This window comes from Callithrix jacchus, chromosome 14, assembly GCF_049354715.1.
Source record: "Callithrix jacchus isolate 240 chromosome 14, calJac240_pri, whole genome shotgun sequence".
NCBI lineage: Eukaryota > Metazoa > Chordata > Mammalia > Primates > Cebidae > Callithrix > Callithrix jacchus.
In genome coordinates, this window is record NC_133515.1 from 55,259,039 (window position 1) to 55,271,133 (window position 12,095).

At 37.2% G+C, this 12,095-nt stretch overlaps 1 protein-coding gene across 1 annotated transcript in view; it reads right to left on the bottom strand.

Moving 5' to 3' along the window:
* Positions 1 to 1,415: 1,415 nt before the first annotated feature.
* LOC144579163 (uncharacterized) overlaps positions 1,416 to 12,095 on the bottom strand; it is a 422,342-nt gene continuing 411,662 nt past the window's right edge. The window contains exon 2 of the transcript XR_013526095.1: positions 1,416 to 1,555. The gene's annotated coding sequence lies outside the window, so the exon portion shown is untranslated. The remainder of the gene's footprint in view (positions 1,556 to 12,095) is intronic.

Sequence of the window (12,095 nt, forward strand, 5' to 3'; positions counted from 1 at the left end):
GCTAAAGCTGAGGGCAGCTGCTTCTTAGCTCTGCACTTTATAAAACTAGGCCATATGAAGAAAACTGTAAAACCAGTGGTCAAGCAGAGGCTTGGGCATTGAGAAGACAGTATGATTTCTTTTTTAAAATATCCCATTGCCAGAGTACCCAGTGAGATAGTTGCTTTGTGGGTGAAACCTTATCAAAGGCTGCACCCATGTGTTCAGACCTGAAGTGACATTTCATTGAAAATTGGGGGATTCTATCCTTTACTCATTCATTGAGGAAATAAAGGAAAGCCAAAAATACAGTCCATGGCAATTACTATTAATACCTCCCATCATCTCTCATTTTCTAATACCCGCTTTTCTGAATAGCTCACTCTGTGAGCTCACATGCTCACTGTTCAAACTCCATCATCTCTTCCCAAATCACTCCCACCATCTCCCAGAATTCTCATGCCACATCCTCACTCACTGGAGTCTCTCCACACATACACCTCAGGTATCAGCCACCCTACCCCCTTCTGCCTTTTTATTCTGGAGGATTGATTGCCTTTCATTGCTATATGCCAAACTCACTACTTTCCTCAAGAGAGTAGGTCATCATGGCTTTTGTTCCTTCTATTCTTCCCCAATTCTTTAGGTTCTGTTTCATAAACCCCCCAGAATAAATCTGGCAACTCATAGGCCTATCCAGAAAGGACAGAAAAGATGAAGCCAGAAATTATCTAATAGGCCAGAAGAGAGAAACAACTGAGACTGAGGTATTCACTGCATGTGTGTGTGTGTGTGTGTATATATATATATATATACACATATATATATACATGCACACAGTATACCTATGTATATGTATGTATAAACACATACACATGCACATATTTGTTTTTCCCTCTTTTCATACTGAAAAAAGCTAAGATGGCAAGTACCTACTCCAGATGACCTTTTATATTCTGGGGAGCTCCATCCACTTTCTGTATATTTTTTTCTCAAACATCAAGATAAAAAGGATTTAAAGGCTTTATTGCCTTTTGCCCCTTTTGATCCTTTGTAATCAGGAGTTAGGTTTTCAAGATGGTGCACCAGAATTTCTGAAGCACAATAAACTATCAAATGTCCCCAAGGATGCTGTCCATGGAGGATGTTTCCTTATTAAGCAAGCCCACTCCTCCAAAATGATGTTTATAGAAAGAATCTAGCATTCTGCAACATTTCTATAATTGAGAGCTAGACAGATAAGCCCAGAATAGCCTGGATCATTCAATTTTTTTGCTGATTATATAAAAGATCCTCCGTCCTCTGACCTTTACCTGAGAAAGAATGTTACCTTAAGCCCAGAAGAATATTTTCTATATATCTGGCCACAAAGAAAAGATGTTTTAATTCAAAATTTACCTCTTAACTTGCTTCACGTCCTGCCATTCACATTGCTGCTGCTCTTTGGTGAAGATCTTTTTCAATTATTTTGGGGAGCTTGTTGTTTTTTAATGTAGAGTTCAAGTCCTGTAGTGAAATCTGTTTCATATTTGTAATCAGTTTTCAGCTCCTGGAAGAAGCCCAAATTGGTAAGTCCCTGCAAGTGAAAAAGAAAAAAAAAACCAGAATGCAGTTATGCAACCTGAGTTTATAGACGATGAGAGAAGATAACCCAAAGAAGGACTGGCAAAAATAAACATTATGTCCTCTTCTTCCATCCCAGACATTCTGGCTCAGACTTCAACCTGGATAGTGATCAATTAAATGTATAGAACCACAAAAGAGCCATCTGGATCCTGGAATTGTGTGGCAAAATCTCTATTACTTGTCACGTAAAAGGAAGAATATGTGATTTTGAAATAAAATACCAAAGAAAGATGGACTGAGTTTGATGCAGGAGTAGACGTAGCTGGCCACAGTTGTGAAAGATTCGATAAGCTGCTTCTTACTTGTCCTTCACCCTGGAGGCTTCTGAAGAGGCCTGAATATCTGGCTTAAAGTGAGTGATGCTACTTGAAATGAAAAGCAAGGATATTGCAAATCCCTCTTCTGCACAGGCTTGGAATAAGCTATGGCATGGCTGATGGACAGATTCAGGTATTTAAGTGAGTGTGATTTCCAAGCAACAATTTCTGAACCCTACACTGTCGTTGACCTCCGTCATGCAATTGGACATGTTTATGAAGGCGCACGTGGTAGAATGAAATGCACTAGGAAGAATACTGAAGTCATTTTTCAATAGCACAGCAATATCACTGCAAAATGAAGCCACGTTACCCCAATCAGCAGCGGAGTCCAGCCTCACACACTTCCTCTGCTTAACAGTCTGAGTCCACTCTAGGAAAGGACCTTTCCATTTCAGGAATGCAATTCTGGGTTTGGTTGGAAGAAAGCTAATGAGGTAGGTAATCCAATGTGTGTGCTCAGGTAAATTCAACACCCATGTAAAGACTTGAATAAATGGCACCAGACCATACTTTTGTCTTTTCCATTTTTTCTCTCTCTTTTCTTTTTTTTTTTAGGCATAGATATAAGGAAGATGAAAACTACCCAAAAAACAATTTTTTTTCTCTGTGATCTAATTGGACAGAAAGCAAAAGCAAAGTACCCAATCAGTCAGCAGTCATTTAAACCAAACATATCTAACTGTATATTTTAAAATATGATCTATAATTTTCTGTTTAATTAAATTGCTAAGTCTTCTGTAAAGGTTAAAATCTTCTCTTGCACACTAATGGCACATAATCTGCTTTTTCACTAACATTCAAGATCTTTACTTCTGCAAAAATTAAAAGCAGAATTTATTATTTATTAATTTATTTTGAGGCAGAGTCTTGCTCTGTCACCTAGGCTGGAGTGCAGTGGCCCAATCTCGGGTCACTGCAACCTCTGCCTCGTAGGTTTACGTGATTCTTCTGTCTTAGCCTCCCCAGTAACTGGGATTACAAACATGCACCACCACCCCTTGCTAACTTTTGTATTTTTAGTGAAGATAGGATTTTGCCACCTTGAACAGGCTGTTCTCAAACTGTTGACCTCAACTGATCTGCCTACCTCCTCCTCCTAAAGTGCTGGGACTACAGGCGTGAGCCACTGCACCCAGTCAAAAGCAAAATTTTTTGATTTCTAGGAGGCACCCCTAAAAAAGGTTATTGCAAATTAAATCAAATATTTTCATTGAACTTCCTCTTGAAGCTTTTTAGAGAGAAACCCAAAATCTTACTAATAATGAAAGACTATTTTTCACGATTCACTAAAGCAATTGCTGTCTCTGATCCAATCACACCTTCTCTCTAAAGTCCATCAGATATATTTCTGGAGAATTGGCTCCTAACATTATATGCTGTGATATATATCATATATATATTCAGTTCTACTTAGTTGAGTCTATTTCCATTTGAACCATTGGTAAAAAGCCAGTGTTGATAAGAGCCATTAGTTAGAGCACAGAAATCTATAAACATAGCCATTCCATCTGCTGGCAAATGAGTGGTAAAATTTTTCACATACTGATTTATATACATATCTTCTGACTCTAAGAAACTCCAAGGCAGACACCATCTTATTCATCTTTACTTCACTACAGCACTTACCATATTATTTGGTATATTGGTCTTAAATGGTAAAAATAATTGAATGAATGAATAAATCAGGGAATTAATATTTAAATGTGGACACTGATTATTTATGCTATAGTCATACCACACTGAGAACTGCTGGAAGAGTTTTCAGAGAGAGACAGAGAAAACTTGGCTGACTATTCTTGGAGAACACGTTGACTGTTTGTTGGATGAAGACAGTTCACCAAGAAAGCAGATTTTGACCCTTCAAGAACTTGAATGTGATGATGAGTTTATGACAGTTCTAAAAGCCAACATACGGTCGGTGGCCAGATTGTGGTTCTGGACTCAGAGGCTTCCATTTGGAAGGCAGACAAGCATTTGAATTATGGGTCTAATGAAAGTGTCAATAGCAATCCTGTTACTGGAGAAGCCGTAAAACCCTGCTTAATGAACTAGGCAGGGACACAAAAACACAATGGTCTAAAATGTACTGTATGAGAAAATGATAATTAGCCCAGATTTCATGTACAAGATAAAATGCATAGGGATGATATTACCACTGAGCAATATTATAGCCCTTCAGGGGACTGTTTTGTTAACAGGGTTTGGCTCAGTTTTTTCTCTCCTCCTCGTATGAATGGAGATGCACTATACAATCATGAGCTGTGAATTAGAGAAAGAATGTCAGACGGTAAAATTGCTATCATAGATGCTGACAAACATCTAAAATTCAAGACAATAAGAGGGTTCTGGTCTCATTAAGGCTTCACTCTTCTTTGGGAGGCTTTAGGCAACAGGAGATGATAAGCCAAATTGTTTCTCACAGAAAAGGAATGGGTGTTAAAGAGAAGGTGATTCTCTAATCTTGCAGTCTTCTTTACTAGACCGCCAAACTCAACCAGAAAAGGAAGGTGAGATAAGGCTAGACCCATAGTAAGCAACTGGGCAAGAGCTACTCACTTCCACGCTATACTCAGAAGCTACTGAGGTTGCCTGGAGCACAGAAGAGAGCAGTAACCTTGGAGACAGGGGGTTGAGGTTTTAATCTTAGCTCTGCACTAACTCTGAATTTGAACTTTCTCATTTCTTAAAAAGGGACAGAGGCAGAGGTGGATTAGAATGGTGCTTCAAAAAATTTAAACGCTATGAAAATCACCTGGGTATTTTGCGAAGATACAGATTTTGATTCAGTTGGTCTAGGGTGGGCCTGAGATTCCACATTCTGAACGAACTCCTAGGTTATGCCAATGCTGCAGGATCATAAACCACAAGCTGAGGCACAAGTGACTAGCTCGTATCTCCCAACATGAAAACTCCATGAAACTACCAACATGAATAATATTCCGTTTGCTATCCGTTACTACAAGTGGAAAGAGACAAACAATTACTGAGTTTCTGGTGTCATCAAAGCAAACTCGTTTTAGCTTTGTTTTTGTTTTGTAAATCTAAGTAAGCTGCTTTATCCTAGTTAGAAACTAGGAATGCTCTGACCTTTACAAAACAAATTTGTCAGAAATTTTTGGTGGCAGACTGTTAATACTGTTAGACTAGCTAAATAATGCTTTTGGATCAATGTGTTTTATGACTAAATGGATTGTAGAAACTTAAAATGGGGTAAACTATGGTGACCATGAGTTAAAGTAGTGTATATGCATCTATCAATAATAAAATAAAGACAAAGGGGCTCAAATGATGTGATGCAAGGCATAGTTACTTGAATACAACAATATGTTAATGTAAGCATCATAGCCATAGGATGACATGAGTTGGGTATGGCTTATACCTTGCACAAACAGTATCCTAGGTGTTCAGCCTGTTACAAGTAACTTTGAATGCTATAATCCACTGGGTTCTTCCTTTGCCCAAGTTTAATTTTTAAGATGGCACATGTACATGGGGAAAGGAAGAATACTGTATGAATCCAAGGCATAAAGAACTATTTCACAGATCTTCATACAGGGATTTCAGAAGTTAATACAAATTTTCTTCATTCTGTCAAGTACAGTATCTGACACATGATAGGAGCTCAATTAATGTCTGTTAAGAAAAATGATCTGAAAGCAATCAACAACTAAGCTGTAAGAATGAAATTAAGTGAAAGTTCATAAAATCTTCAATAGTTTAAGGGGCCGTAAGTTTTGGGGGACAAAAATTGGAGACTTGTGTTCTTGGTTTTTAAAAAAAAGAGAGGTCTTTCTCTCCCTCAACTCCTTAAAAGGAAAGCTTTGCCTAGAAAAGAATTGGCAAATTAATCTCAGAACAAGAATTAAATGAGCTCATGTAACATGCTTTATGCTTCATAAAAGCTGCCTCTTTTACCCCCTTCAACAACCCTATAAAGTAATTATTATTATCCTCATCCCCATGTACCTCAGATGCCACAACTAGTAAATGGCAGTACTAGGGTTTCATTCTAGTTTATTTGACTTAGAAATCAGCCCTCTTCAGACAGCTTGTAATACCGTCAGGGTGGGGAGAAGGGACAAAATATTTTTAAAAGAAGCGAAAGGGAATATATTTTTTAAAGTGCTAAATTTTTGAGACTATGAATTGTAAAGAAATTAAGAGAGGAGGCCGGGTGCAGTGGTTCACACCTGTAATCACAGCACTTTGGGAGGCCAAGGTAGACAGATCATGAGGTCAGGAGATCGAGACCATCCTGGCTAAAATGGTAAAACCCCATCTCTACTAAAAATACAAAAAATTAGCTGGGTGTGGTGGCACACACCTGTAGTCCCAGCTACTCGGGAGGCTGAGGCAGGATAATAGCTTGAACCTGGGTGGCAGAGGTGGCAGAGAGCTGAGATCATGCTACTGTACTCCAGTCTGGCTGACAGAGTGAGATTCCATCTCAAAAAAAAAATGAAAAAAAAATTAACAGAGGAAACTCACTGAAGACTTGAGTCAAAGTTGGTTTCACGGAGAAAAGCTGGAAGTGGGCCCAATGTTCACTCATTCATAACATACTTGTCTGGCCCACATGGGAAGAAATTTGGATAGACAGTAAGGTGAGAAGATAAAATGTTTTGAAGAAGGAAAATGATAGTGTTTGATTTTGAGAATAAAAGGGTCAGAAAGACTCTGCAATGTGAACCAGGAAAAGCAACATATCAAAAACTATTTTTCATTTTCAGTATATATCAGGCACCCAAAATATATACTGCCAATGGGATGGGAAAAGGGGAGCATGTGTTGCTAAAATAATCTAAAGGCAAGTCCTGAATAAGCTAAAACCTCCAGCCAGACAAAAGCCTATTTGTAAATTATACCACTTAATTTTTCAGGTCATGATTGCCTCTCTCTGCGAAGCGGTTAATGACATTCTCAATTAAGAGATTGCTATAAAAATGAATGAATGAAGTATTTCAAAACTGCTATGAGATATTAAAGATGAGTCACTTTTAAAAAGTGGTTTTGTTTCCTGTGTTCTGCATAATGCATTTGAGAATGTAGTTTCCAGCTTCACCCATCACCCTATTGTGAAATCAAATTGAATGACTTTCTGCTCTTAGAATGATCACTCATTCAAATACATTCAATAAATACAGTCCAAACACAATGAAGCCCTTTTCCTAAAGCATCCCAAAGAGCTAGGGCCTGGTCTCTCTCACTGTATGAGACTGAGATTGAAGTAAATAAAGCATTCGCCCACGCTGACTGCATAATATATAGTGACTTATTGTTTTCTAAGCTTTTACAGGTACATTATCTCATTTGATCCTCCAATGACCTCATAATAAACATGTTGTTGGTTTATTATCCCCATTTAACAGATGTGGAATAGACAGCTCAGAGTAATCAGTAATTTTCCCAAAGTCACACAGCAATCCAAGAGGTGCTTTAAATCTCCACCTCCTCCCGCTCCGAGGAAACATATCTTAAGTATAAAACAATGTAATTAGTACCATTACCAAAACTGGAATAGTAGAAATATTTAATTCATTCAGATGTACCTCTGGTGATTTTGTAAATACTGAGGTATTCATTTTCTACCTTCTGAAATTCTGTGAATTCTACCCTGGACAAAAGGTCATCCAAACATGATCCCCATTCAGAGTTATGGAAATGTATGCAGCCTAAAAGAAAATGGGCCAAACGCAGAGTAAAAATATCCATGTAACTCCCAGTGCCATTTACTCTTGCTGCCTCAAATCCTTTTTGAAATTAGGCAGGTTATAAATCATAAAAAAATATAAAAATGTAAACTCTTGTCCTAAATTCAATTATCATATATCAGAGAAGGTCATGAGTGCAGTAGGTTGGAGAGCTAGTAAAATGAGACTAAAATAGGCATGGTAGGCAAGTCAGAGAGAGAGAGAGTTTCAAAAAGTAAAAAACTTTTCAATTTACATCTACAGAGCAGACAAAAAATTACCTGAAAAATAGAAAATACAGTTTTTCCCCAAATCAACATCCTTTCAGCCTCTAGTTCTAATAAGCCAGAAGTTGATATGGAGAATAATTAGGAGAGAGGAGATCAACTTCTCTTAAGTCAATCTGAGGTCAGAACTGTACAGAGGAGCAGTCTAAGTGTACCTAAGAATAGAAAAAGAAAAAGTAAAAAGATACTAAAAGGCTTGTCTTCATGGAGGGAAGGGGTTAACCCAAAATGAAGGGGTAGCTTCATTTTCGAACACTGCCTTGAAAACAGCATTTCTAAACCAATCTGGGCCAGCCGTCTCTCATCCTCATTCAAACACTCGTTTGCTTCTATCTTCAACGTGACTGTGGGATCATCTGTGCAGCATAGACCTCTCTGGAAATTGCAGATCTACCACGCTGGCTGGGCTCCCACATCCAGATGTTGAAAAGGCTTGTTGGTCCTTGAAACCCTTTTCCTCCAAATGTCTGATTCCTTTTTCTCCTAAATTTTATGGTATATTTATTCACCTATGTCTAATTGTGAATAGCTTCAGAGTTTCTGAAAACCAGAGTTTGTTTATTCGAGTCTCCTAATTTTTGAGTCATGGAACTGGGGGAGCCATAATTATATAAGCTGATATTTGAAAAACTGCATTCTTTTAAATGCGCCTAATAACTAATCCATGTAATAAAATCTCCCAAAGCACTAGTCTTTTTTCTTCCTCACTACAAACAAGACACAAAAGTCATGATTCCAGGATTTATTCTTCAAAAGGTAAGCTGACACTGGACCAAGGTTAATTACCAGGTATTTTTAGGGATCAGGAAATATATTTCCAGCAATATTTCTCCCTACATTCAGACTTAATTTTAAGCAAAAATAATATATTTGTTCATGACCCATGCTATACAACTGCTTTGCATAAAAAGCCCTGTTGAAGGTCTTTAAGCTATTTTAAGTGTTATGACCAGTGGCTTCAGGCATAAGATTTTGTTTAGATAGCACAAGACCTTTCTTGTTGATTGAAACCTGGCTTGATGCCTCTATACATCTAAATAATTAGAAAAAAATACATTTAAATGAGAAGCAGATGCTGTTTCCAGATTTCTATTTTCACTGTACAGAATAAATAGAAGCTTTCATCTCTGCATTTACTCTTTGGATATGGTACATACCACATGAATCATTATTTAAAGCATAGGGTGTGCCTTTCACAAAGGTAAAGGAAATAGGGGACCCCTGGGGTACTCATTTCTCCAAAACATTTTTGCTCCAAGAAAACTAAACAGGATTATTCATTCTCCTTTACTCTTTCATACGCTTCCATGTCTGGTACTAAGCCAGTAGATCCAAATAGAATGGGGGAAGGCTGTGCTGAATGCAAAGATGGCAGGCCCTGCTGAAGATCAGTAGCTTGTAATTGGCAACAGACGACAAACATACTGCAAATGTTCAATGCTCATCTTATCAGATGCAAAACCAATTAAGAAGAAACTATACCAAGGCAAGGGAAAATAGAGGACAGGACATCACAGGGTACCTTTGAAAACAGAGGGTAGTTTTCTCGAGCTTCTTTACCTGCCACTATGTCAACACTCTACATTTTTAGTTTCTCTTCTAAGTTAGGAAGTTACATACTAGGTTTCTGAGCCAATTTTAAGTGCTTGAGATGTTTGGATGAAGGAGCTATGTAAACAAAGGGCAAAGGTCTGCAGAACTTGGAAGCAAAATATTTGTACATGAAATCCACAGATCCCAGAGCCTGGTCTTCTGAGCTGTTAGCTGCAGTGAGACAAGCCAAAGCAGCTACTAAGCCCAACGGGAATTAATAAGCAATGATGCTATAATTAATTTACTGAAATTATTTGTTTACTTTTTCACTCTTGCCACACCACCCCAAAGCTCTACTATTTCTTTTCTAAGAATGTTTCTATTGATTACTATTTTCCTTCAGGTCTAGTACAGTAACTGCTACAGATAAGTTATCGATCAATCAATATTTGTGAACTGACACTATGAATGAATGGATATAATCTGAATGTTTATTCACTGCCCTGAAATAAACATCACAGTTTTATGAGTTGTATAAATATAATCTGAATGTTTATTCACTGCCCTGAAATAAACATTACAGTTTTATGAGTTGTATAAATATAGAACAAAAAAATCAAATAGTAGTAACCACTTAAGAAGCACATGTCATTTCTCAGGCATTGTGCTAAGAGTTCTACTTGCATTGTATTAATTTTGACACCCAAATGATATTAGGAAGTATTATTCTTCTGATTTATAGATGAAGAACCAGAGGCTCAGTTAGGTGAATGGATATTGCTAAGGATCAGCCAATAGTGGCAAAACTTCCTGGGCTGTCTTACTCAGTAACCCTGACATATCCTTTAACCACGCCATTATGCTGCTCACTGGACTTCAAAGGTTTTGAAATCTTGTTTTAATACAATGCATTACAAATTTAGATTGAATGCAGAAAGAAAGAGTAAAAATGTCTACCAACTAATTAGCACTTAGAATATCAGAACTGGGTTTTCTGTGCACATGCAGTGAATAAACTGTTCTTAGAATCAAACCAATGATCCAAATGAACAATGTGGTCTTTCAACAAAGAGAAAGGTTTGAAGGGTTCAGTCATATGAATTGTGTTGCTGTGAAATAAACCAAGGTGAAAAATTCATCCAGAACTTTTGATCTGAACAGACATTGAAGCAATTCTATCCTGTATGTGTACATATGGATCCAAAGAAAATAATACAATGTTAGAAATAGGAATATACATATTACCACTGAGGCCACTGCTATTGAGGCTACCATTATGAGTGGTGATGATTTGTCATCACTATAGTTTAGACATATTGAGAGCTGACTGTACACCAAGCCTTATAAGTCCTTTTCAGATAGTTTCTCATTTAATCTTCAGATAACTCCATGAGGTAAGCATAATTGAAACCCCCGTTTTTCACATGAAGAAATGTGAAACCTGTCTATGGCCAAGCAGCCAGTGATGATGGAATCAGACACAAAACCAGGTCTGTCTGGGCCCAAGCTGTGTTCTCACCACCACTACGCAGTGTTGCATTGATTTCTACACAATCATGATACCCGTGAGTGACCCTCCAATTTGAGTTTCATAAAATGATTTACATGTATTATAGTTCAGTTCTATTACCAATATGAGCTGGAGGAAAATAAGCAAGCAATACAAGGAACTTCATTTTGCTGATTGAGAGATGAGCAAGTGTTAAAATTCAATCGTATGCCCCCCATAAATCCAGGAGGTTTATTTCCTCAAATTAGAAATAATAAGTTTCTCTTTTGTTGTTTTTCAGTATATTACAAGGATGAGGAGCTTTCTGTGAAAATATGTCAGTGTTTGTTAATGACAGGCTCCTCCTATACCAGCAAAGATCATAGTACACACTCTCCATTCAATAACTGGTATTGAACATGTCTACGAAGAAATTCTGGTATATTTGCTTGAGTTTTCCTTCTAAACAGACTGTAAATAAAATGGAATGTTTTTTCTGGCAGCATTTTGAACCCTCAGCTACTGGGTCTGTATGAAACCTGAAAATACAAGGGATTTCCATTCATGGAAAATGAGATGAAGGATAAAGCTAAGTGACCTTTTGAGAACACTTTAAAATCATATTCTGTTTATTGAGTTCATGTCTCGGTCTAAGGTTCAGAATGATATTCATTTTGTATGAATACTTTTTTTTCCTCAAATCATTGTGAAGAAAATTATAAGTGTATGAAAATATTGTATACAAGGAAAATATTCATTTGACTCTTTAGGGACCACACAAGCTTTTATCAACTAAGAGATATAATTCTCCCTTTGGATAGCTGTAAGAATTAGGGAAAGTCATTTAAATTCTCCAAGCCTCAGTTTCCTTATCACAAAATGTAGGGCTGGATCTAGCTTGTCTCAAAATTACTATGCAATTACAAATCTATGATTCTTTGAACCTACCTTAGATTCAGCAGTTACATGTGCATTTATACAGCAAATGATCACATAAGAACTGAAGACAGCATCTCAATAAATTCCTAGGAAATCATTTGACAATGTAACAAAATAATAAATAGTTATAATAGTCTAACATATATAAGAAGGTAACAAAATTTTTCTACTTGGTAGAGGAATGATGATTATCTCAGCCTTTCTAGGCTTTTCTCATTATCCTGAAAACATA